This window comes from Jatropha curcas, chromosome 8 (assembly GCF_041381405.1).
Source record: "Jatropha curcas cultivar XTBG-Jc1 chromosome 8, XTBG_Jcur_1.0, whole genome shotgun sequence".
Classification (NCBI taxonomy): Eukaryota; Viridiplantae; Streptophyta; class Magnoliopsida; order Malpighiales; family Euphorbiaceae; genus Jatropha; species Jatropha curcas.
The window spans coordinates 11,918,841-11,946,790 of record NC_143158.1 but is presented as its reverse complement, the minus strand read 5'-3'; the positions used below and the strand labels follow the sequence as shown (position 1 = coordinate 11,946,790).

The 27,950-nt window shown below is 39.7% G+C and overlaps 1 pseudogene across 1 annotated transcript; it reads right to left on the bottom strand.

Annotated features, from left to right (window-relative positions):
- Window positions 1-18,247: 18,247 nt before the first annotated feature.
- On the bottom strand, window positions 18,248-20,069 carry LOC149494205 (protein LATERAL BRANCHING OXIDOREDUCTASE 1-like; annotated as a pseudogene). The gene is made up of 4 exons (XR_016322011.1): window positions 19,587-20,069; window positions 19,186-19,433; window positions 18,782-19,096; window positions 18,248-18,508 (listed from the first exon to the last, which is right to left on the bottom strand). The product of XR_016322011.1 is annotated as a protein LATERAL BRANCHING OXIDOREDUCTASE 1-like (transcript).
- Window positions 20,070-27,950: the final 7,881 nt, after the last annotated feature.

Below are 27,950 nucleotides of genomic sequence, written 5' to 3'. Positions count from 1 at the left end.
GCAGCCACCCTTAGGCGCGACTTTCTTAATAAAAAGGCTGTTTCCAGCCCCTTTTCCTTTCATTCTGACTCTCAAACACTGCGCTTAAACAACTATTTAGGTCAGTTCTCTCTCTTCCCTCCCTTTTTTTTATTTTTTTTTATTTATTATTATCATTATTATTATTATTTTTTTTTTTTAAAAAAATAAAAACAGGAAGGATAAATAAATAAGAAACATGAATCCCTTTTACAATCATAGCATGCATAGCTGGACCAGGAGTCTCTCCAAAGTTGAAAAGATCAATTTGGGGAGGTACGGAATTTCCCCTGTTATCACTCTTAGGGGCGTAGTAGTTGACTGGGACTTTGTGCGAGCCTGTATTAGATTTTGGGATCCTGAGGCTCACGTTTTCCGGTTTGGGGCTATGATGGAGGAAATGTGCCCTCTCTTTGAGGAATTTTGTGCGATTATAGGGTGTGATCCCAATGCTCCCTTGGTTAGGCACGAGGTGAAAGTTGGGTATGTTAAGTCATTTGAGAACTTGTTTCGGTTTAGCCGGCCACAGGCTAGGGCTATGATTGTGGATGACCAGAAGGCGATTCTACTGCCCCTGATTGATGAATTCTCAGAGACTTGCTTGGACGATCCTGACCGGATGAGGCTGAGGATGCGGGCCCTGGTTTTTTGCTTGTTGGCTGGTTTCTTATTCAACCGTGACCCGGGTTTTGGAGACTTGCGGCTTTGCCCTATGGTTTGGCAGATGGAGGATATGGGTTGCATTGGCGGTATTGTGCTGGCTGAGACCATTAGAAGTCTTGACAGAGCTGCTTTAGGGTTTGACGATTGGACTGTTTCCCCCATCATTCTCCAGGTATTTTTCTATTATCCTACCTCATTCTTCTTCTTCCTCTTCTTTTTTCTTATAACGGAAAAGATCCATTATTCAGGTTTGGTTGAGGGATCACCTTCAAGTAGTGGCTGCTCCAACCTCCATTCCTTACAATCCTTCTCAATATCGCATGCGGAAAATCTTGCTCTCCCACCCTTCTACTGAGACATGGACTTCATGGCTGGTTGAATTGGGTCCAAATGAGATACTGTGGTTCGTCCCTTGGTACAATATCAACTGCTTTATTCAGGTCAGCTTCCGCCATTCTCGGGTTTACCTCCTAGGCCTCACACACTGTACTTGGTACTGCGCTTCGCGCGTTCTGAGGCAGATGGGGATAGATCAGACTGTCCCTATTATGGATGACATTTCAGCTGATTCTGCGATTACTGCTGGTGTTACCCGAGCTGTTCTTAAAGCTTGGGTTAGAGATCACCGTATGGTTAGACCTTTACCTGATCCTACCAGCGTTCAGACTTCTCTCGAGTACCGGGCCTGGTTCATTACTACTGTCTGGCCAATTGAGAGACCACGGAGGACTGCACTGCTGAGCGTACTCGAAGGTTGGGTTCAGGCTGATGCCGAGGATGAGGTTGGGACTGGTGAGGAGATTGTGCTGGCTCCTCGGACAGGCAAGGCTGGTTCGGTAGAAGACTCAGAGGATGCCGCTCCACGGAGGCGGCGGGATACCTAGACTTCTATAGACTTATGATTTTTTCTTGCTTGGACTTTGGGTTTATTTCTGGATGTATGCTTTGCCTTTTTTGGCTTTTTACTTGAGACTTTGGTTTAGACTTTTTTTTTTTTTTGGACTCTTTTGCTTTCTGCTTGATTTGAACTGCTTGCTTGAATTATGAATGTCATTTGTCTTTCAAGCTTTCCAAGCATTTCCCAACTTTATTTATTTATTTAAAGCTCTAATTTTTGCCTAAGCCGCCCTTTTGGGTTTTCAACTTAGCGAGCTACCCCGACTTTTGCCTAAGCCGCCCTTTCGGGTTTTCGGCTTAGCGGGTTTTTCTTTCTTTCTCTTTTTTCTTTTTCTTCTCCTTTTTTTATTATTGGCAAAGAAAAAAGAATTATGAAATGTTTTTTTTTTATTAATGTTTAGACCGCGCCCAATGAGGGCTGCCTACATATCTCCGATACATAATTTCTTTTTTCCGAAGAGAATCAGGTCTAATGTAGTTCGTTTTACATTATGCAAATGATTACAATTACACAAAATATCTTTTCAACTGATCTAAATTACATGGATTTGTGAATTCCAAACCATCCAAATCAGTCAAGATGACGGCTCCGCCAGATAGCATCTTCTTCAACACATAGGGTCCAGCCCAATGAGGACGAAACTTCCCACGTGGGTCTATGATTGGCTGTCTAATTTCCTTTAGGACCAAACAACCCTCTTCCAGTTTCCGGTCTTTGACCTTTTTATTGAAATGCCGGGCCATTCTTCTTTGATACACTTGAGTTTGGTGGATTGCTCGTAGTCGCTTTTCATCCATACCCAAGAGTTGCAAATGATAATTCTCAACCCAATCTGCTTCGCTGATTTGGCTTTCGCGGATGATCCTCGCCGACTGAACTTCCAGCTCAATAGGCAACACTGCTTCCATGCCATATACTAAGGAATACGGGGTTACCCCAGTAGGCGTTCTGATTGAAGTCCTATATCCCCATAAGGCATTTGGTAACTGTTCGTGCCAAGCTCTATGCTTTTGAACTGTCTTCTGTAAAATGACTTTTATAGCCTTGTTTGCAGCCTCCACAGCCCCATTTGCTTGTGGACGATAGGGCGAAGACTTGTGGTGCTGAATCTCCTTTTGCTTTAGTAGCTCCAAAAATTCACTTTGAAAGTGAGATCCGTTATCAGTGATGATCTCGAATGGTGTTCCATACCGACAAAGGATGTTGGTACGAACGAACTGTGCTACTTTCTTGGCGTTCAAAACTGAATAGGAGGCTGCCTCAATCCACTTAGTGAAATAATCAACAGCAACCAGGATGAATTGATGGCCATTGGAAGCCTTTGGATGGATCTTTCCGATCACGTCTATGCCCCAAGTTGCGAAAGGCCATGGTGAAGTGATGGGATTCAAATTGACCGGAGGTCGTCTTTGCAGTTTAGCAAAAATTTGACACTCATGGCACTTCTGCGTGTGCCTCACGCAATCTGCATTCATTGTCGACCAGTAATAACCCAGGTTCATAATTTTTCGAGCCAAGGCTATCCCGTGCATGTGTGGACCGGACTCTCCATTATGTAAGGAATCCATGATGGCTTGAGCTTCTCCCTCATCAACGCACCTTAGGTGCATGCCATTCCAACTTCTTTTATACAAAATTCCCTCAGTAAGGAAATATCCAGATGCTAACTGTCTCAACGTCCGTTGATCAGTCTTGTTAGACCCCTCTGGGTAGGCTTCATTCTGAAGATAATTCTGTATATCCCAAAACCACGGCTTGTCATCGACTAGATTCATGACATGTGCCGGCTGTTTCTGTAGCCGAACCGTCAGAGGTCGAATGACTTGATCTCCCCCTATATTAACCATGGAGGCTAAAGTAGCCAGTGCGTCGGCAAACTGATTTTTAGCTCGCGGTAAGTAGTGAAAAGATAATTCCTCAAATTGTTGAGCCAATCCGTCTAAGCGTTGTAGGTAAGGAACCAAACGCTCTTCCTTGATTTTCCACTTCCTTAGAGCCTGGGAGACTATCAGGTTGGAATCTCCGAAAACCCTAAGGATTTTTATTTCTTTTTCTAGGGCGGCTTCTAATCCCTTGATACAGGCTTCGTATTCGGCCTCATTATTGGTACAGTCGAAGTCTAGTTTAACTGCAATTGGGACGTACTCTCCACAAGGAGTTTTGAATACGACACCAACCCCATTTCCATGGTAGTTTGAAGCTCCATCAAAGTACATCTCCCAGACTTCTCTTTCCAAATTCAACAAGTCTTCATCAGGAAATTCCACCTCCGGCATTTGGTCTTCAACCGGGAGTTCTGCTAATTGGTCAGCCAAGGCTCCGCCTTTTACTGCCTTCCGTTGTACAAATTTTAGGTCATAAGCTGCAAGCACCGATACCCACTTTGCCATCTTACAGTCAAGAACCGGCCTTTCCATAAGGAATTTCAAGGGGTTCGATTCAGACATTACGTGTGTAGTGTAAGACGAGAGGTAATGTTGCAGCTTTGTACATGCCCAGACCAGAGCCAAACACAGCTTCTCTATTTTATTATATTTCAATTCGTATTCTAGCATCCTCTTGCTGAGGTAATACACGGCATTTTCTACCCTTGTATCTTCTGCCTGCTGAGCTAACATTGCACCCATAGCTTCTTCTGTCACTGATAGGTACAATAGCAAAGGCTTTCCTAGCCTTGGTGGTTGTAAAACTGGTGGGGACAGCAGATATTGCTTGACTTGGTCGAAAGCTTTCTGGCAATCCTCGTTCCATTTGACTGCTACTCCTTTCCTGAGTAATTTGAAAATCGGACCACAAGTATCGGCCAATTGATTGATGAACCGGCTGATGTACTGTAGCCTCCCCAGGAAACCCCGAACTTCTTTTTCCGTCTTTGGTGCTGGCATCTCCAGGATGGCTTTGGCTTTCGAAGGGTCAATCTCTATGCCCTTTCGACTAACCATATGCCCCAGAAATACTCCGGATGTGGCTCCAAACAGACATTTTGCCGGGTTAAGCTTCAAATTATACTTTCGAAGTCTAAGGAAGAACTTCTCAAGTGCTGTTGTATGTTCTTCGGTTGTTTTTGACTTAACCACCATATCATCCACATACACTTCCACCTCCTTATGAATCAGGTCGTGAAAGATGGTCGTTGCCATTCTTTGATAGGTTGCCCCGGCATTTTTGAGCCCGAAGGGCATGACCCTATAGCAGTAGGTTCCCCACTCTGTGATGAATGCCGTTTTCTCTTTGTCTGGCCAATGCATCATTATTTGGTTGTATCCGACAGCAAGATCGGTCAAGGAGACCATCTCGTGTCCAGCCATTCGGTCCACCAACAAGTCAATATGCGGCAGGGGGAAATCATCCTTCGGACATGCTTTATTCAAATCCCGGTAATCCACACACATTCTGACTTTACCATCTTTCTTCGGCACCGGCACAATATTTGCTAACCATGTTGGGTAGGCGATGGGTTCTATGAACTTATTCTCTAGCTGCTTGGCAACCTCCTCCTTGATTTTTAAGGACCATTCCGTCTTCAGTCTTCTGAGTTTTTGTTTCACTGGTTTGGCTTCCGGATATACTGGAATCTTGTGCACCACTATTGCTGGGTCAATTCCCGTGATGTCACTCGCCTTCCACATGAAGCAATCAGCAAATTTCTTCAAACATTCACTGACCTGTTCCCTGTTCATGCAATCAGATGCCATGTGTGTATGTTCATTTTCTTCTTTGCCAATCATTATTTTTTCCTTTTCATTTTTTATTTCATTTATTTGATCATTTTTGCTTGGAAATGCTTGGAAAGATAGACACGCAGGGTAATCAAGAATTTGCAGGCCTTTATTAATTATGACAGAATCGTCTTCAAAAGTTACATCAAGTTTGAAATCTGGATCTTCTAGATCCGACACAGCCGACTCAGAACTGGAACTGGACTCTGACTCGGTTTCAGACTCGGGATCAGACTCAGACTCAGTACAGGACATGATTACAGACCCTGGTGCTGGGTTTGACTCGGGAGGGGGTTTATCAGCAGTGTGCTCCTCCTCGGCGTACCAGTTGGTGAGAGGCCCTTCGTTCGGCTTGATCAAGTTGTGCAGGTCTTGATTCCCATCATTTCCTGTAATGACTGCAACCTCATCAAAGAGATTAGGCTGCATGAAGTCTTCGATTTCCAGTTTAGCGATGGTTTCGGGCCCGTTGCCCCAGACATCGGCAAATACTTCTAACCCCGGCAGCATCTTCTTAGCAGTCGGGCAGGGGAATGGCTCCGGGAAGCCACAATAAGGAATTGTTTCTCCCGGTTTACAGAAATAGCCATTCAAAGTCAGATGATATGGCCGCATTTGTATGCCTCCCTTCTTCCTTCGCCTTATCCTTTCAGCGCGGTCTTCCTCGGTAGGCTCATAACCCAGTCCATAAGTTCCTTCATTTACCGGACACTCCCAGGCCTGCAGTGCAGGGTATGTTTTTCCTGACCTTGCCATAATCATTCCTGGCAGGTAGGACATCTTCAGCATCAGAGGCACTATGCAGTTTATCTGTACTGTCCCGAAATCAAAGAGAACTCGAGAATTGGCAGGCTTTCCCTCTATGCATTGCACGGTGTCATACTGAAATCCTGAGAGAGGTAGGTTGGCAGTTTCAGGACTGACCTCAAAGAGAGGCTGGCCCTTTGGCTTTTTCAGCTGATTGTAGTCATCCCCTTGGATGGTGATAACTTTGTCTTCATAGGGAAACTTGACCTTTTGGTGCAAGGACGAGGGTATTGCCTTGGTGTGGTGTATCCATGGTCTACCTAGAAGCAGATTAAAGCTGGTTGGTACATCAATTACCTGAAACGGAACTTCCATCACAGTTGGCCCAACTGTTAATTTCAGTGTGGCAACACCCAATACTTCCCTCCGGGTACTGTCGTATGCTTTCACTATTTGATCTGATGGAGTGAAGTCTGTTTCCTCCAACCCTAAGCAGCTGGCTACCCTTAGTGGACAGACATTTAGGGCTGACCCATTGTCAATGAGAACCATGGGCACCGTTTTGTCTCTGGTCTGAACCGTGACATACAGGGCATTATTATGACTGCCCCCCTCTTTAGGCAGGTCTTCATCAGAAAACCCGATGCTTTGTACTTTGGATGACTGGGTGAGGGTGGAGACTAGTACTTCAGGGCTAACCTCCACTGACGTCTGTAATTGGCTCAAAGCCTTGCAAAGAGCTTGGCGATGAGGAAAGGATGCTGCTAACAGTTCCCAGATTGATACCCTAGCTTGTGTCTTTTTCAATTGTAAGAGTACCGGGTCCTCTTTTGGCTCCTCTGCCCTCTGGTAGGGCTTGTTGTGGATTTTATCCAAAACCAGTGGCTCATACTGTCTCCCGCTCCTGGTAATAGCATCGACTTCTTCACTTAGGTCGTTCAGATCCAGGACACATATGTTATTCATCTCTAGGAACAGTTCGAAAGGATCGATTAGTTCCTGGTCATCTATAATAGCATTTACCCCATGATTTGGTAAGGGGTTAGTACTAATGTTTGGCTTACTTTTCGGGATGATTGAACCATTGTCCACCAGATCTTGTATGCGGTTCCTAAGCGTCCAACACGCTTCAGTCTTATGCCCGTACCCCTGATGGTATTCACAGTATTCATCTGCTTTGTAATTCCTTGGTAAAGGATTTGGTGGGGGCCTTGCTTCCAAAGGCTTGATGTAATTTGCTTTGACAGCTTCTCGAAAAACCAAAAGGATTGGCATCCCGAGATCAGTGTATGTTCTTCTTGACTGGCTGCCATTTCTCATGTTCCCCACACGTAACGGGTTAGTGGGGGTAATGCTTGCCACTTCGTGGACTTTGCCAGCTTGGCTGGGTTTCTTGTACTTAGAGGTTCCTGCGTCGTCTTTCAGTTGCCCCATTTGGATCAGGTCTTCTACCTTCGTAGCAGTAGCAATGAGTGACTGAAACGTTGGCAAGTACTGGGTTTGTAACCGCTGTTGGTAGACGGGCTGCAGATTCTTTATTATTATGTCTACCTGTTCTTGTTCTGAAGGCCGGTTAATCATTTGGGCGGCCTTGGCCCTCCACCTCGTAAGGAACGAGGAAAAAGGTTCATTATTTTTCTGCTTAGTAGTCTCTAATTCCCTTCGGGTAACATCCACCTCCATATTGTAGTGGTACTGTGAATTGAATGCATTACAGATATCCTCCCAGGTCTTCATCTTAGACCGATCAAGGCTAACAAACCATCTTAATGCAGCACCAGTAAGAGATTGTTGGAACAACTGAGCAAGGAGCTCACTGCTCAATCCGAATGGGTTTAAGGCACCCACATACATTTTCAGATGTGTTTTAGGACAAGTGGTTCCATCAAACTTGTCCATGTTGGGCATCTTGAACTTAGTTGGCAACCTGGCTTCAGGGAACAAGGACAAGGAGTCCATGTCTACCACTTCCTTGTGGGTTTTGAGAGCAGTGATGGACCTCTCTAGGAGCTCTAGTTTCTCTCTCATTCTCTGAGCTTCCAGCTCAGAGGCAGTTTTAGAAGGCATCTCATCCAGGTTTAGGGCGGGGTTTGTAGGTTCAGCAGCAGGACCCTGGTTTCGAGGCAGCAGGTCCACTTCCCCCAGCGGAAGCCCCATTTCCATTACCATTCCCATTTCCCAGTTCAGCCATCAGGGTGGTCCTTTGGGCAGCTAGTGCCTCATTCATTCTGGCCTCCATTCTAGCCTCTAGTTGTTCAATGAGGGTTTGGATATCAGCAAGTGATGCCATTGGTGCAGATAGGGTTGTTGGAGTTGTAGGCGAAGCTGGTGTAGCTGGTGAAGCTGGTGAAGCTGGTGAAGCTGGTGATAGCACTGTAGGTGTGTCTGGCACTTGGGTAGGCACTCGGATTGTGGGCACCTGTAAGGGTAAGGGTAGCTGAATTAGGTACAGTGGTTGGTGTATCAGGTAACTGATATGAGGTAGATTGACTCTTTGTCCAACTGTGCATGACTGAAAGTAAAAGGGTGTTTTTCTGCTCTCTTTGTGTTTATCCCATGCCTATGATATGTCGTGAATGCACATAACAACATGCCATAAACCATTTAATGAATATGATTCACATCATTGGGTGCATACAGCCCTAAAGGGTAGGTCCTATAGGCTATGACTCAAATAGAGAAATCGGTTTATAAGGGACCCTTGAGCCTTGAGCATGGATATACCTAACCACATGTGAAACAAAGAGTTTCGCGTGGGTCCAACAGTACGCATACTCATGGGCCACCCCCAAAAGGATTAGGGATGGTTTGCGGCAACAGGGAGGACGCTTTGGCTGTCCGTCGACATAATCAATGAGACCTGCCGATCAGCGCTACTTGCTATCCAGACTCAGAAGTTTGAACAGAGAGAGAAGAAATTCATTTGAAATTCATTTTTTATGCAATGGAGAAAAAGATTCTCAATCGTGCACATAAGTCAACAAATTTAAATGTCTTAATTAAATTTGTCAATCAAGTTCAAATTTTCCTTATTAAGCATTCTTAAAGAAAGAATACTCAATTTGTGCTTAGGTACCCTGCAAAACAAAGCATAGTAAAATAATACCCTAAAGAAGGGCAGGTTAGTCTATGCAGCAATTGTAGTCCACTTTATGCAAAATAATTGCATAATAGTCCCCAGCAGAGTCGCCAAACTGTGAACCCCTCCCCCAAAAACACATAGGCATGTGATGTATATGACTAAGGAAGAAATGCACGTGATATGTGAGTCGCCACCTTGTTTAATTATTTCAGGGTAAACTAGGAAAAAACCCTAAGTGACTCCAATTTTAATTAACCTAGTTACTAGATTAATTACCCAATGTCTAAAGCATGGTGTGCAAACCCGAGATGGATCCCGAGACTATGTCATGCTGATAAACTAACCATGAATGACTGCTTGAATGCTTTGCAAGGTAAATGATGTGATTGGACCAAATAAAATGTTTATGTGATTTTGACTTGCCGCTCGGGGTTAAATCCCAAACGTGCCTACGTACTTCCGTTTGAATGGAAGATCAAAGTCGACGTAGTTCGATAGGCCTTCTTTGAAGGGCTTTGAATGGGTATGCTTAATGCATGAGTGTGTGTATGCTTCGTGCATTTTGTTTAGGCATTTTGCCAAAGAATTGATTGATTTGATGTTTTAGGCATTTGATGCCTAAAATGTTGATTTTAATGGCTTTTAGCCAAAAAGGGTGATTTAGGCAATTTATTGCCAAAAATTGGTTAGGCGATTTGTCGCCAAAAATGATTAAGGCATTTGTGCCAAAAAGAAGTTGACTTAGGCAATTCATTGCCAAAAGTTGATGATTGGGCGATTGTCGCCAAAATTGATTACTTTAAGACAATTTATTTGTCAAAAGCAATGGTTTGAAGGCTTTTAGCCAAAAGTTGTGATTTAAGCGATTTGTCGCTAAGAAAGAGATTAATTTCACTTATAGGCAATTTGTTTGCCAAAAGCGAATGATTAACCATGGGCAATTTGTTGCCAAAATGTGATTGATTTAATTAAAGCTTTTTTAGTCACAATTATTGATTAATTGGACTTAAGCTTGGACTGTCCGAAATAAAGGCAACTATACCATAGCCATTTAATTAACTAGGTATTTTAAGCCAATATTGTCGGATCTAGGCTTTAATACCACGATTATTGGTTAACCGGGCATTTAGCCTAATTTTATTTAATCGAGGCATTTTATTTGCCTAGTGATGATATGAATGTATTTATGTAGTTATAGAGTTGTTAGGAGTAGAAGAAGAAGTATGTATGAAGTGCTAAAAATTAAATAGGCAGAGTTTTAATTTACATACCTGATTTAATCGACGACCACTTCTTAACTCCAGGTTAAGCTCCTCGTTAAGGGAATTAATTTTAATTTAATTTTAAGTGACCAAGTATCACAATAAAAAATAAAACTAAAATTAAAATATGCAAGAAAGCGGTAAAGAATCGCAAAGAGCGTAGGGAGAAGGAGCGTCCGTCAACACAGACTGAGTGAGTAAAAAAGGAGCACCGGGGCTGCTTTTATAGGAAAAAACGTGATCCCGGGCGCCCATGCCCGCCCTCGAGGGCGGGCGTGCCCGCCTGGTCTGGGCGGGCATGCCCGCCTGGCTTGGGCGGGCATGTCCGCCCAGGATGGGCGGGCATGCCCGCCTAGCTTGTGCGGGCGTGCCCGCCTATGCTGGGCGGGCGTGTCCGCCCAAGATGGGCGGGCATGCCCGCCTGCCTTGGGCGGGCGTGTCCGCCCAAGCTGGGCGGGCGTGTCCGCCCAAGATGGGCGGGTGTGCCCGCCCATGCTGGGCGGGCATGAGTGCCTTTTCTCCTTATTATTCCGGAGGCTTTTCCGGGAGTTCCGGACCTCCGAAAAATATTCCGAGACCAGTTCCGTGATCCTCGTAATATTTCGGACATTTCAAGTACCATATAGGCACACTTTCGGTGAACTTTTTTGAATGACCTCCGGTCCGACCGGACCGTTTGCAGTCCGGAAAAAAAAAAGGCTCTTTGAGCCTCAAAATTTGAGTATTCACATTGCCCCATTTGAATTAAATCTTCTACCTTCGTAGCAGTGGCAATGAGCGACTGGAACGATGGTAGGTATTGAGTTTGTAGTTGCTGTTGGTAGACTGGTTGTAGGTTCTTTATTATAATGTCCACCTGTTCTTGCTCAGAAGGCCGGTTAATCATTTGGGCGACCTTGGCCCTTTTTCTCGTAAGGAACGAGGGAAAGGGTTCATTGTTTTTCTGTTTGGTGGTTTCTAGCTTTTCTCTCATTCTCTGAGCTTTCAGCTCAGAAGTAGTTTTGGAGGGCATGTCATCCAGGTTCAGGGCGGGGTTTGTTGGTTCAGTAGCAGGTCCCTGATTGGAAGTAGTAGGTTCACTCCCTCTAGCTGACGCCCCATTTCCATTACCATTACCATTACCCAATTCAGCTATCAAGGCAATCCTTTGGGCAGCCAATGCCTCATTCATTCTGGCCTCCATTCTGGCCTCGAGTTGTTCAATGAGGTTTTGGATGTCAAACAATGATGCCATTGGTGTAGTTGAAGTTGATGAGGTCGGTGATAGCACTATAGGTGTGGCTGGCACTAATGTGGTCACTTGAACAGGGGGTACCTGTAAGTATAAGGGTAATTGTATTAAGGTACAGTGGGTAGTACTGTGTACCAGGGTAGCTGATATGAGGTATATCGACTCTTTGTCCAACTGTGCATGACTGAAAAACAGAAGAGTGTTTTGTGTTCCTTTTTTTTTTTATTTAATGATTATGGTATGTCGTGAATGCGCACAACAACACGTCACAATTTATTTTAATGAGATGATTCGTACCATGGGGTGCATACAGTCCTAAAGGATAGGTTCTATAGGCTATGACACAAATAGAGAATCAGCTTATTAAGGGACCCTTGAACCTTGAGTATGGATATACCTAACCACATGTGAAACAAGGAGTTTCGCGTGGGTCCAACGGTACGCATACCCATGTGCCACCCCCAAAAGGATTAGGGATGGTTTGCGGTAACAGGGAGGACGCTTTGGCTGTCCGTCGACATAATCAAAGAGACCTGCCGATCAGCGCTACTTGCTATCCAGACTCAGAAGTTTGAACAGAAAGAGAAGAAATTCATTTAAAGTTCATTTCTTTTATGCAATGGAGAAAAGGATTCTCAATCGTGCAAATAAATCAACAAGTTTTAATGTCTTAATCACATTAATTAAGTCCGGATTTCCATATCAAGTATTCTTAAGGAAAGAACACTTGATTCATATTAGGGTACCCTGCAAAACAAAGCATAATAAAATAATACCTTAAAGAAAGGCTGGTTAGTTTTCACAACAATTGTAGTCCACTTTTATGCAAAATGATTACATATATTCCCCAGCAGAGTCGCCAAACTGTGAACCCCTTCCCCAAATGTCATAAGCATGTAATGCATATGATGAATGAGAAGAAATGCACGTGATGTGTGTGAGTCGCCACCTTGTTTAATTATTTTAGGGTAAACTAGGAAAAAACCCTATGTGACTCCAATTTTAATTAACCTAGTTGCTAGATTAATTATCCCAATGTTTAAGGCACAATCTACGAAACCGAGGTGGATCCCGAGACTATGTCATGCTGATAAACTAACCGATGAATGAATGCTTTGCAAGGTGAATGATGTATTTGGACCAAATGAAAGGTTTATGTGATTTTGACTTGCCACCCGGGGTGAAATCCCAAACGTGCCTACGTACTTCCATTTGAATGGAAGATCAAAGTCAACGTAGTTCGATAGGCCCTTTTTTAAAAGGGCTTTGAAGGTGTATGCTTAATGCATGAGTGTGTATGCTTTGTGCATGAGTGTGTATATGCTTTGTGCATGAGTGTGTATGCTTTGTGCATGAGTGTGTGTATGCTTTGTGCATTTTGTGTGTATGCTTTGTGCATGAATGTGTGTATGCTTTGTGCATTTTTGTGTGTATGCTTTGTGCATGAGTGTGTATGCTTTGTGCATGAGTGTATATGCTTTGCGCATTTTGTTTAGGCATTTTGCCAAAGATTGATTGATTTTTAGGCATGTTGCCAAAAATGTTGATTTTAATGGCTTTTAGCCAAAATGATTTGATTTAGGCAATTGTTGCCAAAAATGTTGATTTTAGGCGATTTTCGCCAAAATGGTTGATTTTAAGGCCTTTGGCCAAAAGATTGATTAATTTAAGCGATTTGTCGCTAAAATGGTTGATTTTAAGGCCTTTGGCCAAAAGATTGATTAATTTAAGCGATTTGTCGCTAAAATGGTTGATTTTAAGGCCTTTGGCCAAAATGTGTTGTTTTAGGCAATTAGTTTGCCAAAATGTGCGATTTAGGCTTTAATGCCACGATTATCAATTAATCGGGCGTTCGAGCTTAATCACAATTTATTGTCGAAACGTGATTGATTAAGGCTTTTAGCCACAATTATTGATTAATTGGACTTAAGCCAGATTTATTCGAAATAAGGCAATTGAACCGTAGCTATTAATTAACTAGGCTCTTTTAGCCAATATTGTCGGATTTAAACTTTAATACCACGATTATTAATTAACCGGACATTTAAGCTTAATCGTGTTTAATTAAGACAGTTTATTTGTCTAAATGATGACGTGAATGCATTTATGCAGTTGTAGAATTATTAAGAGTAGAGGAGAAGTATGCATGAAATGCTAAAATTAAATAGGCAGAGTTTCATTTACGTACCTGATTTAATCGTCGACCACTTCTTAACTCCAGATTAAGCTCCTCGTTTAGGTATATTAATTAATTTTAATTTTATTTAATTTTAGTGGTCAAATATCATAATAAAATGCAATGAAAATTAAATTAAAATGCAAAAAGCGGTAAAGAAGGACGCAAAGAGCGTGAGAGGGAGAGGGTTTCGTCCGTTAACACAGACAGAGGTGTCAAAAATAGGCTGAAAATGGTCTATTTATAGGCCATTTTCGGGTCCAGGGCGGCAGGTGCCGCCTGGCTTGGCGGCAGCTGCCGCCCAAGAGGCTGGGCGGCAGGTGCCGCCTGGGCAGGGCGGCAGGTGCCGCCCAGGCGGTGGGGCGGCAGGTGCCGCCCAGGCGGTGGGGCGGAATGTGCCGCCCGTGCTGGGCGGCAGGTGCCGCCCAGGCGGGGCGGCAGCTGCCGCCTGGGCCCGGCGGGCGATGCCGCCGGAGGCCGGCGGCCTTTCGGGCCTTTCACTCCGAAGGAGCTTTCGGGAGTTTCGGACCTCCGAAAAACATTCCGGGACCTGTTCCGCGATCCTCGCGATATTCCGGACGTTTTAAGTACCATATTGGCATACTTCCAGTAAATGTCCAAAATGGCCTTCGGTCCGGCCGGACTGTTTGCAGTCCGGCATTGACACTGTAGAAAAGTCAAAGTTACTGTAGAAATTCACAGGAATTAGTGCCAAAACCAAGAGATGTGAAACCCATCTCTTGCAAATGGGTCTACAAAATCAAAACTCGCCCAGATGGATCAATTGAGCGATACAAAGCAAGACTGGTTGCTCGTGGATTTTCTCAGCAATATGGCTTGGACTATAATGAGACATTTAGTCCAGTTGCCAAGATCACTACTGTGCGTGTATTACTAGCAATCATGGCCTTTGTGGCAGATGGATGTCAAGAACGCATTCCTACATGGTGAAGTTGATCATGAAATCTACAGGGAGCAACCACAGGGTTCAGAAGTCGTGAGATCACTACTGTGCGTGTATTACTAGCAATCATGGCCTTTGTGGCAGATGGATGTGAAGAACGCATTCCTACATGGTGAAGTTGATCATGAAATCTACAGGGAGGAACCACAGAATCCTAACTATGTGTGCAAGCTAGGGAAAGCTCTTTATGGTCTAAAACAAGCACCGAGGGCTTGGTATGGCAAGATTGCAGAATTCCTTGTCAAGAAAGGATATGTTATGACACTAGCAGACTCCAGTTTGTTTGTGAAAGATCGGGAAGGAAGACTAGCTATAGTGCTAGTATACGTTGATGATTTAATAGTCATTGGCGACAACATCGAAGAGATTCAACTCATCCGAGAGAATTTGGCTACTCGTTTCAAGATGAAAGAGCTAGGAAAGCTCAGGCATTTCCTTGGATTGGAGATAGAAGAAGCCAAGGAAGGTTTGTACCGCGGACAACAGAAATATGCAAGAGATCTACTGAAGAGGTTTGGAATGATGGAATGCAAGCTAGTATCTACTCCTATGGATGCTAATGTAAAGTTGTGTGCTCATGAAGGGAATGATCTCGAAGATGCTACTATGTATAGACAACTAGTGGGAAGCCTAATCTATCTCACTATGACATGGCCGGACATTTCCTTTGCAGTTGGAGTAGTCAACCAATTTATGCAGAAGCCTAAGAAACCTCACTTGGAAGCAATTCGAAGAATATTGAGATATGTCAAAAGTACAATCGATTATGGGATCTTCTACAAGAGAGGTGAAATTATCAAGTTGGAAGGATATTGCGATGCTGATTATGCAGGAGATCACAACACTTGACGCTCGACAACAGGCTATGCATTTAGTCTTGGTTCAGGAGTAATCTCTTGGTGCAGCAAGAGACAACCTACAGTGTCACTTTCCACAACAGAAGCTGAGTATCGGGCAGCAGCAACAGCAGCTCAGGAAAGTGTTTGGTTGTCATAGCTTATGAACGATCTGCATCAATCCATCGACTATCCAATTCCGTTAAATTGTGATAATCGGTCGACTATACAAATGGTTGAGAATCCGATGTTTCATGCGAGAACAAAACATGTGGAGGTTCACTATCACTTTATCAGAGAGAAGGTTCTACAAGGAGAGATTAAAATGAAATATATCAAGACGGAGGATCAACCAGCCGATATTTTTACAAAGAGTTTAAGCACAAATAAATATGAAGATTTTCGCCAACAATTGGGAATGATGAAGAAAGAGAAATTAATCGTTGAGGGAGAGTATTAAAATATCACCGATTAATTTAGTCACCACCAAAATGGGCTGCTATAATAAGCCAAGACTTGGGAAGCCTTGAGCCCAAAGTTGGAGGTCTAAGCACACATTCTAGAATACTCCACAATTCTCCACACATGAGATGTAATGAAAATATCTTACCTAACTCTAGAATGTTCCTTGCAATCTAGACCATCCATTTTTGTAAACAAATCTTAGCCATACATTGAGGAGGTGGAAATGTCTATAAATACCACCCCTCACCTCATTTGTATACACCAAGCAAAAACCAAGTAAGTAATCATTTTCTTAAGCTTTGTGAATGTTTGCTTCTTATTAATACAATTATATTTGGTGTTTTGTGTTAGTATTATTTTGGTTGCCTTTCCCGTTATTATTTTTTATGTTATAAATTATTAATCAATCTTGGAGTTTATCACTGCACTTATATCCAACAAGTGGTATCAGAGCATTAATCCCAACAACCTTATCTGAATCTTGATACCTTACATGACAAGGCTTGGACATTTCCTATATTTTGTTATTTGTTTTCGAAAACATCCTTTGATATTTGATGTAACGCTAGTAAAACAGTTTACTAGTCATAGGGAATGTAAAACAGCCTATGGGGTTCATATTAGAAGTTTCCATGAAAATAATTGTTTAATTAGTTAAAAGCTAGAGATGAAAATGGTCATCACTTTTCATATTTGTAGGTGCTATTTATTTGATTAGCTTTTCTGGAACTCCATTTTGTTGAAAAGAGGAGCTCCATTTTTGTCTGGAGTACAGGTTCTTGTTCATTTCCTTATTTTAAACACAATTCTTTACTCAAGGATCTGTAATCATGTTCTGTTTTGTTTCGGTTCTTGTTAGTGTTCTGACAAATACTAGAGAAATCAGTTTCTGTTGTCTTTGACTCATAGAAACCAGAAGAAATTGAGAGTATAAGTGTCACGACCCGTTTCCGTGGGCCGGACCGGCACTAGGGCCCAGGTAAGCTTAAGGCCCCCGAGGCCCGTAGTAAGCCTAAACTACTCTACTTAAACATGCCACACCATTTAACAGGAACAGTAACCCCATACAGCTAGGATATAAATATAAATATTGTACAATCCGGCCCAATTTTATCGGATGTCCCCGAATGCTGTGAGGGATCTAAGCCTACAGTGCACCTAGGCGAATCCCACATCGGTTAAGTGCGAGGAGTAAGTGATGTACATAAGAGGGGTGGTGCCTTGAATGGTTGGACGCGTTTTGGTGGTGAAATGGCTGGAGAGTTGGAAGAACTCCAGGGTTAAGCGTGCTCGCTTAACGGAAATCCTAGGATGGGTGACCTCCTGGGAAGTTTCCCATTTCCCCCAAGAATAAAACCGTGAGGGTGACCTCGTACGGAAGGGCCCAAAGCGGACAATATTCAGCCATGTCAAGGGCCATGACAATTGGTATCAGAGCCGAGTCCTCGTTCCTCTGGCCGGTGGTGGGGCAAACCTCAGCGAGGACGCTGAGTCCCTACGGGGGGTGACTGTGAGGGATCTAAGCCTACAGTGCACCTAGGCGAATCCCACATCGGTTAAGTGCGAGGAGTAAGTGATGTACATAAGAGGGGTGGTGCCTTGAATGGTTGGACGCGTTTTGGTGGTGAAATGGCTGGAGAGTTGGAAGAACTCCAGGGTTAAGCGTGCTCGCTTAACGGAAATCCTAGGATGGGTGACCTCCTGGGAAGTTTCCCATTTCCCCCAAGAATAAAACCGTGAGGGTGACCTCGTACGGAAGGGCCCAAAGCGGACAATATTCAGCCATGTCAAGGGCCATGACAATTGGTATCAGAGCCGAGTCCTCGTTCCTCTGGCCGGTGGTGGGGCAAACCTCAGCGAGGACGCTGAGTCCCTACGGGGGGTGACTGTGAGGGATCTAAGCCTACAGTGCACCTAGGCGAATCCCACATCGGTTAAGTGCGAGGAGTAAGTGATGTACATAAGAGGGGTGGTGCCTTGAATGGTTGGACGCGTTTTGGTGGTGAAATGGCTGGAGAGTTGGAAGAACTCCAGGGTTAAGCGTGCTCGCTTAACGGAAATCCTAGGATGGGTGACCTCCTGGGAAGTTTCCCATTTCTCCCAAGAACAAAACCGTGAGGGTGACCTCGTACGGAAGGGCCCAAAGCGGACAATATTCAGCCATGTCAAGGGCCATGACAATAAGAAACCAAAAGTACATATATAAAGAAAATTAGATTATTGCTGCTTCAATTGTTCTCTTCCCTTGCTGGTAGTATTCAAAGTAAAGACTAACATAATCCTTCACTGTCTTGTATAATCTTGGTCTTGTTTCATCGATTAGCCCATCAGCTGGTTTAATCTCTCTCTAAATCTGGGATGCAGAATACAGATATACTCATCCTCTCTCTTTCTGTGTTGGTTACCACCCTTTGTACAGGGCTCTTGAATGTTCCATTGCTCATTATCTACACAAATATTCCAATGTTATTATTATTGGAATATTCAAGACTTGAAAGAACTCAAAGTCTGCATAACTTGATCTTGAAAATTCTAAACTCCAAGAGACATACATACATATGTATAAAATCGATTCGAGAACAAATCTTAATGACTTCTGATTAATATTTCTAACAGAATGTTTTTGTCAATGGCAAATCAAGCAACATTATCAAATAGATTCATAGCATATTTTTCAGCAGTAGGTCAAACAAAAATATCAAATAAATTTTAGTATTTACCTCAGCTTGATCGCCAACATTAACAAGAAGAGCTTCTGGAATGATGGGAACTCTGAACCATTGATTGTCTTTCAAGAACTGAAGACCTTCCACTTCTTTGTCTTGCAAGAGAATGGTGAGTGCTGATCCATCAGCATGTGGTTTTAATCAGGCATTGGACATGGAGGATAGTAATTAAATCTTGCAGTAACGAGCGGTCGTTCTCCGTATTGATCCAAAAAGCAATTCTCATCCAACCCTAATGACCCTGCCATTTCTTTAAGCAGAATTTCATTTATCTGCTGTGATTTCTTGGCAAATTCATCAATCATTTCCCTGCACTTCTCAATTTTTGCAGAGTTAATAATTAATTAAAGTTTGAAAGTTTCCCTGCACATGCTCTAAAAGTTTGAGAAGATAATTACCTAAAAGTTTGAGGATTTTCAGGCCAAAATCTGAGCTGTCGCTGGTTTTCTGGGTTTAGTGTAAGATATAAACGATCTGTCCAATCAAGTATTTGATGTTCTAAAAGAACCATATCATTTCCATACCCTTCCATGCTGCCAGTTTTTCTGGAGTATTTCTGCTTCTCTTCCGTTGGTAGTGAGAAAAACTGCTTGGCAACTTGACGCATTTCTTCCAAGAATGAACTTGTCATTCCATGGTTTGTTACCTGCAAACATACAGGTAATTATATTTTATATAAAATTAACTAACAAAAAATATAAATCTACTGAAAAAATCACAATCCACACTTACGAATTTAATCTATGTGGAGTGATTATACTTAAATTAAGACAAATGATATTTAAGAATAATAAAGGACCTGAAAGCAACCCCAAGAGCTAAGAGCTGATCTGAGTTTGTGAAGCTCCTCTGTTCTGGTTAATGGAGATTTCAGAAGACCAATATCAACAATGGGAACCTCTATCAACGGAACAGAAGTATTCAACTTTCCACTGTCAGTTCCTTTTTGGATGTACTTTTCCAGCGATTCTTTGCCGTCGATGGCCAATTCTTGGACGGATTTTGACATTGATTCAATCTCGGCTGCCATGGCGACCTGTTACCACTCAGCAGTCTGACGGGGTTTTTACTTTTTAGAAAGATTGAATTCCGGTTAGCTGATCCAGATTTTCTATATTTTAATATTTAATATTCAATTCAAAGTTGCAGAAAAACGGAGTTCATTAATATATTCTTTGTGCTCTGGTTAAGGATAACAATGTACTGTGCCCTGCATAGGCTTTAGCGCCATCGGCCGTGGGATCCATAGGCCAAGTAGGAGAGGACACCCTTGGAGAGAGGAACAAATTTGTGGCTAAGAACAGGGATGACCAGGGAATCAGAACCGATATTAAATTATAGTCGACGATCCTGATTCGAAATCATAACTCAAATCATGCAGATCATACATTTAAAGATTAATTTCGATTTTTTAGTTTTTAAAATCAAAATCAACGGTTTATTTGAAAATGAAATATTTTGATTTTAAATAATGAAAAATATGATCTGAAAAAAACTCTCCACATATCTTTTTTGTTTTACTGTAATTTTTTAAAGTAATTTTTAAGAATGTCATTAAATTGATTTAGTTTTTTTAATAATAATATTTATTATCATTATTTATTCAACCTGCAAATCTTAAAAAAGCATTTTAAAAAGTTAAAAATATATTATTTAATTTCGGTTTGAATCGGAATAAAATCGAAAGCGGCAGTTTCAAAACTGTCCAAAAACGGTTCGATTTTAATTTTATTTTTTTTATAATCGAAACCAGCAATTTAAAACCTAAACGACAATTTTGGTTTTATGGTTATGCTTAGCTAAGAAGTTTTATTAGGGGTGTTCATCTTATAATTACAGGTCCTAATGAGGAAGCATAAATACAAATTAGTATAATTATCCCAAATTCAGTCTAAATGCATCCCTTAACCCATAACGCCAACCGCCATGTCGGAGATTCGCCTAAAGTGGTTGGACTTGAGGTGGCAAGTGGCAAATATTGGGCAGTGGAAATTTTAGGGTAGAGCTCCAATTTTGGGCCTATCTATATATAATGAGATTAATCTTTGTGGGCCTTATTTGATCATGATTACTGTATCGTATTTGAATTAAAATGAAAACTTAATATTTTGTAGGTTTGTGATCTCAAAAAGTAAATATTTACATATGTGATGTACTCTCACATACTCTTAGCAAAAACTCTTATGCCAAAATACAAAAGATGTAACTAATAATATACTCAACATGCATATAAGCTATTAAAAAATATTTTGATCCTTATTTTTATTGAGTTTGAAATTGACTTGGCATTAGAAATTCATATTAATTAATTAGTTAAAAGAAAAGAATTACCTAAAATAAAAATAAAAAAAAGCACTCTCAACTTGAAATATTGTTTTTAGTGTTTAATTAACGAAGGGGAATGAATACTAATTATTTAATTAATTAATTAGTAGTTGGTAGTTAATTGTTTATGTAGAACTTGTTTGATAGCTATTAGATATTTTAGGGTCTGTTTCAATTGTTGTATTAGCATTTTATCAAATATTGAAAGGAATATAACATTTTGTAATTTTTTTTTTCAAACTCTAAGCATTAATAAAAATATTATGTCACAAAACACTATAAATAATAGAAATAGTATTTTAACTTTAACCAAAATGTTAAAGACATCATGAGAAGCTATTCCTGAACACGGTCTTTAGTAGCTAGTACCATCTTAGTAGTTATGAGATGTTTTACTAACTTTTCATTAAATATTAAATGGAATGACATTTCATAATCTGCTCACTCAAACTCTAAACACTAGTGTACACTTTATGCTATCGAATATTATACATAATAGAGATAATATTTTGAAATACTAAAAACTGTAGCCCAATAGGACCATAGTGGTTTAAAGTATAAATATTTGGTAAAAATAATTATTTGATTAACTATAGTTTAAGTATAAATATTTGGTAAAAATAATTGTTTGATTAACTATTAACTATAAGTATAATTAAAAAAAGTTCAATTAATTATTGTCAAACACTAAATATTTGGGGAATAGCATCTTTTGAAATACTCCCTCAATCTCTAAACCTTACTATAATATAATTAATAAAAGTAATGTTTTAGGTGTATTCGGCAACAACTTTTTAAGTAGCTTTATCGTTTTGATTAAATGCTATTTAAAAGTTGTTCGATAACATAGCATTTGGACTAGCTTTTTGAAGTTAGGATAACGTTTGTAAAAAAGTTAACTTAAGTAATATTTAGTTTTTAGCATTTTATGAAAAAGCTACTAAAACAGTTAACAACTAAAAACTACTAAGACAGTTAACAAACTAAATGCTACTAAAACAACTAATAACTGTTAAAACAACTATTTTTACTGAACATACCTTTAACCTTATTAGAATCAAAACGCTGAACACTATCTCAAAAGCAGTTGCCTAACAAGGTCAAAGTTTTATACTTTGATTTAGTTGTTCCTTAGTCTGTTTTTTGAATAAAATTTATGAAATTATAAGGACCAATCAGATTAGACGTAGTTGCTTAGTTAATTTTTTAAAAAATAATATATTATTGAAAATTTAAAACTAACATAATTGAAAAATAATATATTATAGTTGAGAAAACTTTATATGATTTAAAAATTATTTCACATGTTACATTTTATGTTTCAAGTGAAAATTTATAAAAATATTAATATAATGTAGTATTCAAATATTCATGTCAAAAGAAGTCAAATAAATTCATTTGCAAATAGCATTAAAATTTTTAAGATTATCAATCAATTGAATTTAACCCATATCATATGTAAAATCAACAATTTTAATAAATTATATTTAAAATAAAGAGAAGATCTGGAGATGACTAACTAACATATTTTTTTATATAGGTAATACTATAACTATAACTATATATATATATATATATATATATATATATATAATTTTAATTTGGCAGATGTAAATGAAAACAATTAATTTTAATAAAATATTATTATATAGAGAGTGAAAAAAATTATAAAGAATATGAGATTTGATTTAGATTATATGGGTTTGTGATTTGAAATAATATAAATCTGAATTTGAGTGTTAAAAAATAAAAGTCTAAAAAAATTAAACATTCAATCATCTTCAATTATGATATCGTATATTACTCCATAAAGTTCATTTATATTATTTCCTCTAGCAGTAATTTTATACTACTTTTGTTCCATAATACTTGTCACATTTGGAATTTTACGTTGTTTAAGAAAACCATTAAATTTATTTAAGTTACCATAAATTATTGAGAAATCGACTGCATTACCCTTAGTTTAATACTAATTCTCTAAAAAATCATTAAATAGAAGTAATAATTATTGTTCTATACAAATGGTAACATAGAAAAATTGAACTTATTAATCTTTGAAATCACAAATATAATAAGTATTTAAAACAAATTATTTTATCAATGTGACAAGTATTATACGAGACATTAATTATCATGAGCTACATTCAAAACAAATTTCTCGTGACGACATTTTTCCACAATATGGTGGAAAGAAGACTAGAAAGACTTCCTTGGCATAGAAATTATACTTTGATTATGACTATAATGTATATTAATAGAACAACCAAATAAGACGGTAACTTCACTTACATCACATTAATTATATGGTACCTATTTGTATATGTATATATTTTAAAACTTAACTCTTTTTATTTTTTGTGTGTAAACTACAAGTATTCGGACTCTATTATTGAGACCGTATAATCCAGTTTGGGGATTAGTCACAGTTAATGTTTCCTGCTTCTCTCTACAGGTGTATTTAATAGTGACCGAACCCAAAAGCTTTTCCATATACCCAACTTGTGTTGTCATCTGAGCTATAACCTGTAGGTAACTCATTTTCTATTTTGAAAGGGGATGCAACTGGAAAACCAAGTAACACGTATTAAATTAGTCAATAAGACCAATACTTCTTTCATCAATGATAAAAAAGGACAATACAATGACAGATATTTCTTTATTATCTTGTCTAAAATGCGTTACTTTGGTTGCCATTCTTTTCAAAAAGTCTTTAGCACATTATCAAATTAATTTTAAAAAAAATTTCTAGAAGAAATCAAACTGAAAATTTCATTAGAAGAAACTGTATACAGATCAATATGTTTCTATATTTTTATAGGAAATTTAATAATAAACCACTTTTACAAAGAATAAAAAAGTACATCTTGATCGAAGAATTTGATCAAATTTACAAAGCATCTTGCTCAACTTGATGGCGATTCATAGCCAATATTCGACTTCATGATCTTGCTACAAGTCTAATCTGATTACTTTAAACTTCTTCCTTCTTTAGAGATAATATTACACTTATTTCAATATAATTTGTCTAAATAATAAAATAATTCTAGGACCAAAATCACCGTAGAAGGGTATTATGTAGTTTATGTTAAATAATCTTTAATATAGCCCAGATCTATTATTTATAGAATTTGTTGGCAAGAATATACAATAATCGGAAGCGTACCTTGATCCATAACAGCAGATCTATGGGTTACCTCGTTGAGGCAATTCGATTCTCTCCGTAACAGCAGATCTACGTTTGTTCCTCTAGCCTTGTTGTCCGTAAGTTTTCTCTCATGGTCAGAGAATAATCAACAGCTACGGGAGTTTCGTTTTATGAGCTCTCCAAATGAGCTATCACCGTATGTGTTTGAGGTAGCCGTCACACTCTCTATTTGTTTTCTTTTCTGTGTTCTCCCCAAGTTGTCTATTCCTTTTACTTTTATAAGGCAGAGAAGGGTATTAAAACCCTAACTGGCTTCTTATCCATTAAGCCCAATAACCATCATCTTGGGCCACCTTAATTAGAACCAGCCCTTTAATCACATGGGCCACATATAGATTATTAAATAATCTAACAATCTCCCACTGACCCATGTGCATTTCTTGAGTCTATTATGTTTACCTTAAAGTAGAAATTAAGATGATCGGATTATGGCGATCACAAGTCATTAATCGACATGATTCCATCCATATATCACAGACCACTTCAATTCATAAACTTTAATGGAGAAACCATTCAACAAACAATACATTGTCACAATCAAATGTTGTTGTTATCTCCACTCAAACCATTATTGTATACATCTATAATGTGGATAACACATGAATAAGCAAAAAACACATCTTTAATTGAATTCCCAAGTGTCACAATAATATGAGCAAAATAACCATATGTATATATATAAGTCTGAACATCATGCTAACAAGGACTTATCTATAATGCCCATTCTATCAACATGGCCAGTGAAGATTTTGGGCGGTAAGCCTTTAGTTAACGGATCCGCTATCATCAGATCAATACCGATATGCTCAATTGACAATTTGTGTTTTTTGCACTTCTTCTTTCACAGATAGGTACTTTAAATTCATTGTGCTTTGCACCCTTAGAGTATCTATCATTCTTAGAGAAAGAAGACAGCTGCAGAATTATCACAGTAAATTCTCACCGGTCTAGCTATACTGTCGACAATGCCTAGACCTGAGAACAAAGTTCCGCAACCACAATGCGATGAACAGTGGCCTCAAAGCATGCACCCAAGTTAGCCTCCATTGTGGAAGTAGCAATGACAAACTGCTTTCCACTTTTCCATGATACTGCTCCTCCAGCTAGAAGAAACAAGTAGCCAAATGTAGACTTTCTCGAATCTACACAACCGGCATAGTCTGAATCCGAGTATCCCACCACTTCTAGATGGCTGGACTTTCTATAAGTGAGTATATGATCCTTAGTGCCTTGTAAATACCTAAGTACTTTCTTTGCAGCTTTCCAATGGTCCATCCCGGGATTACTTTGATATCGCCCTAACATTCCTACGGCGAAACTAATATCCGGTCGAGTACATGTCTGAACATACATTAAGCTCCCAACCACTGACGCATATGGAATAGACTCCATCTCTTTACGTTCCAAATCATTTTAGGACATTGCATTTCGCTGAACCTATCTCCTTTCTGAATTGGAACTATTCCTGCGGAGCATTTTTCCATTCTGAATCTCTCTAATACCTTATCAATGTAAGCTCTTTGAGACAATCCTAACAGTCCTTGTGATCTATCACGGAATATTTCTATTCCAATCACAAAGGATGCCTCTCCCATATCTTTCATTTCAAAGTTCTTAGAGAGAAAACCCTTTACATCATGCAACAACCCAACATCATTCGCAGCAAGAAGAATGTCATCAACATATAGGACTAACATATGAGCTTGCTCCCACTGACCTTCATATAAATACACCGATCAACAGTGTTTTCTATAAAACCATATGAAGTGATGGTATTATTGAACTTAAGATACCATTGACGGGAAGCTTGCTTCAGTCCATATATTGACTTCTTTAACTTACACACCAATTTTCCTTTCCTGTGACCACAAACCCCTGGTTGGTCCATATATACTTCCTCCTCTAAGTCACCATTAAGAAAGGCTGTCTTTACATCCATTTGGTGAAGCTCTAGATCATAATGAGCCACCAAAGCCAAATAATTCTTAAAGAGTCCTTTTTGGAAACTGGAGAAAATGTCTCTTTATAATCAATGCCATCCTTCTGAGTGTAACCTTTAGCAACAAGTCTGGCCATATATCTTTCAATGTTGCCCTTAGAGTCCCGTTTGGTCTTAAAAACCCATTTACAACCAACTTGTTTTGACCCCTCAAGCAATTCAACTAAATCCCAGACTTGATTATCACCCATTGATTGCATTTCTTCCTTCATGGCATTAAACCACTTTTAAGAATGATCACATTCTATGGCTTTCTGGAAAGAGACTGGATCCTTATCAATGCTCAATTCACATTCATGCTCAAGTGAGTAAAACATAATCACTAGAAATAGCTGGCCTTCTTTGCCTTTGTGACCTCCATAATGCTATTTCTTGTGAAACCACTTGATCATTCGTGAATTGTTCATTATTTTCTGGTTCATCATTTATATGGTCATTTTGTGGGTTCGGAATGTTGTTTTGTTGTTCAACCATGTTGTTAAACCGTGATACAACAAGTGGAACAACAACCGAAGAAGAGACATTAGGAAAATCCATCTGAGTTGGATTTTCAATCTGAATCTCTTGCACATTCACCTTACGTGGTTCACTGCTCCCACTAATTTGGCCATTTTCAATAAACCGAGCATTACCAGACTCAACAATTCTCGTACTATGGTTAGGACAATAAAATCTGTACCCTTTTGACTTTTCAGGATATCCTGTGAAAAATCCACTAACCGTTCTAGCATCAAGCTTCTTTTCATGTGGATTATATATCCTTACTTCCACTGTGCAACCCCAAACATGAAGATGCTCAGACTAGGTTTCCTTCCCATCCACAGTTCATAAGGGGTCTTAGGCACTGCCTTACTAGGAACCCTATTAAGTAAATATGCAGCAGTCTTTAATGCATGCATCCATAATGATAAAGTTACAGTACAATTATTTAGCATACTCGTAACCATTTCCATAAGAGTACGATTCCGCCTTTCAGCTACACCATTCTGTTGAGGTGTGCTTGGCATTGTGTGTTGCGCACAAATGCCATGGCTTTCAAGAAACTTTGCAAATGGACCTGGACATTGTCCATTTTCATTAAATTTACCATAATATTCACCACCTCTATCAGATCTCACCACTTTAACTTTTCTATTTAACTGCCTTTCTACCTCATTAATGAATATCTCAAGGATATCCACTGATTGAGTCTTTTCATGCAGTAAATATACATAACCGTAACGTGAGAAATCATCGATAAAGGTAATAAAATATTTTTCACCACCCCAAGAGGGAACATCAAAGGGCCACATATATCAGTGTGTATAAGTTCAAGCAATTCACTGCTTCTTGTGGCTGGATTCTTTAATGTGTGCTTAGTTTGCTTACCTTTAATGCAATCTATACACACATCCCAGTCAGTGAAATCCAATTGAGGTAAGATTCCACCTTTCACTAACCTCAAAATCCTTTCTTTGGATATGTGACCTAACCTTTGATGCCACAAGAAAGCAGAACATTCATTATGTGCACTACGTTTAATACCTATATTGTGTTCAACATTAAACAGGGATTCAATAAATTCAGCATCAAGATTAAAACGATACAAACCATCAATCAAAGTACCAGAACCATAATAGTACTTAAGTTTGTAT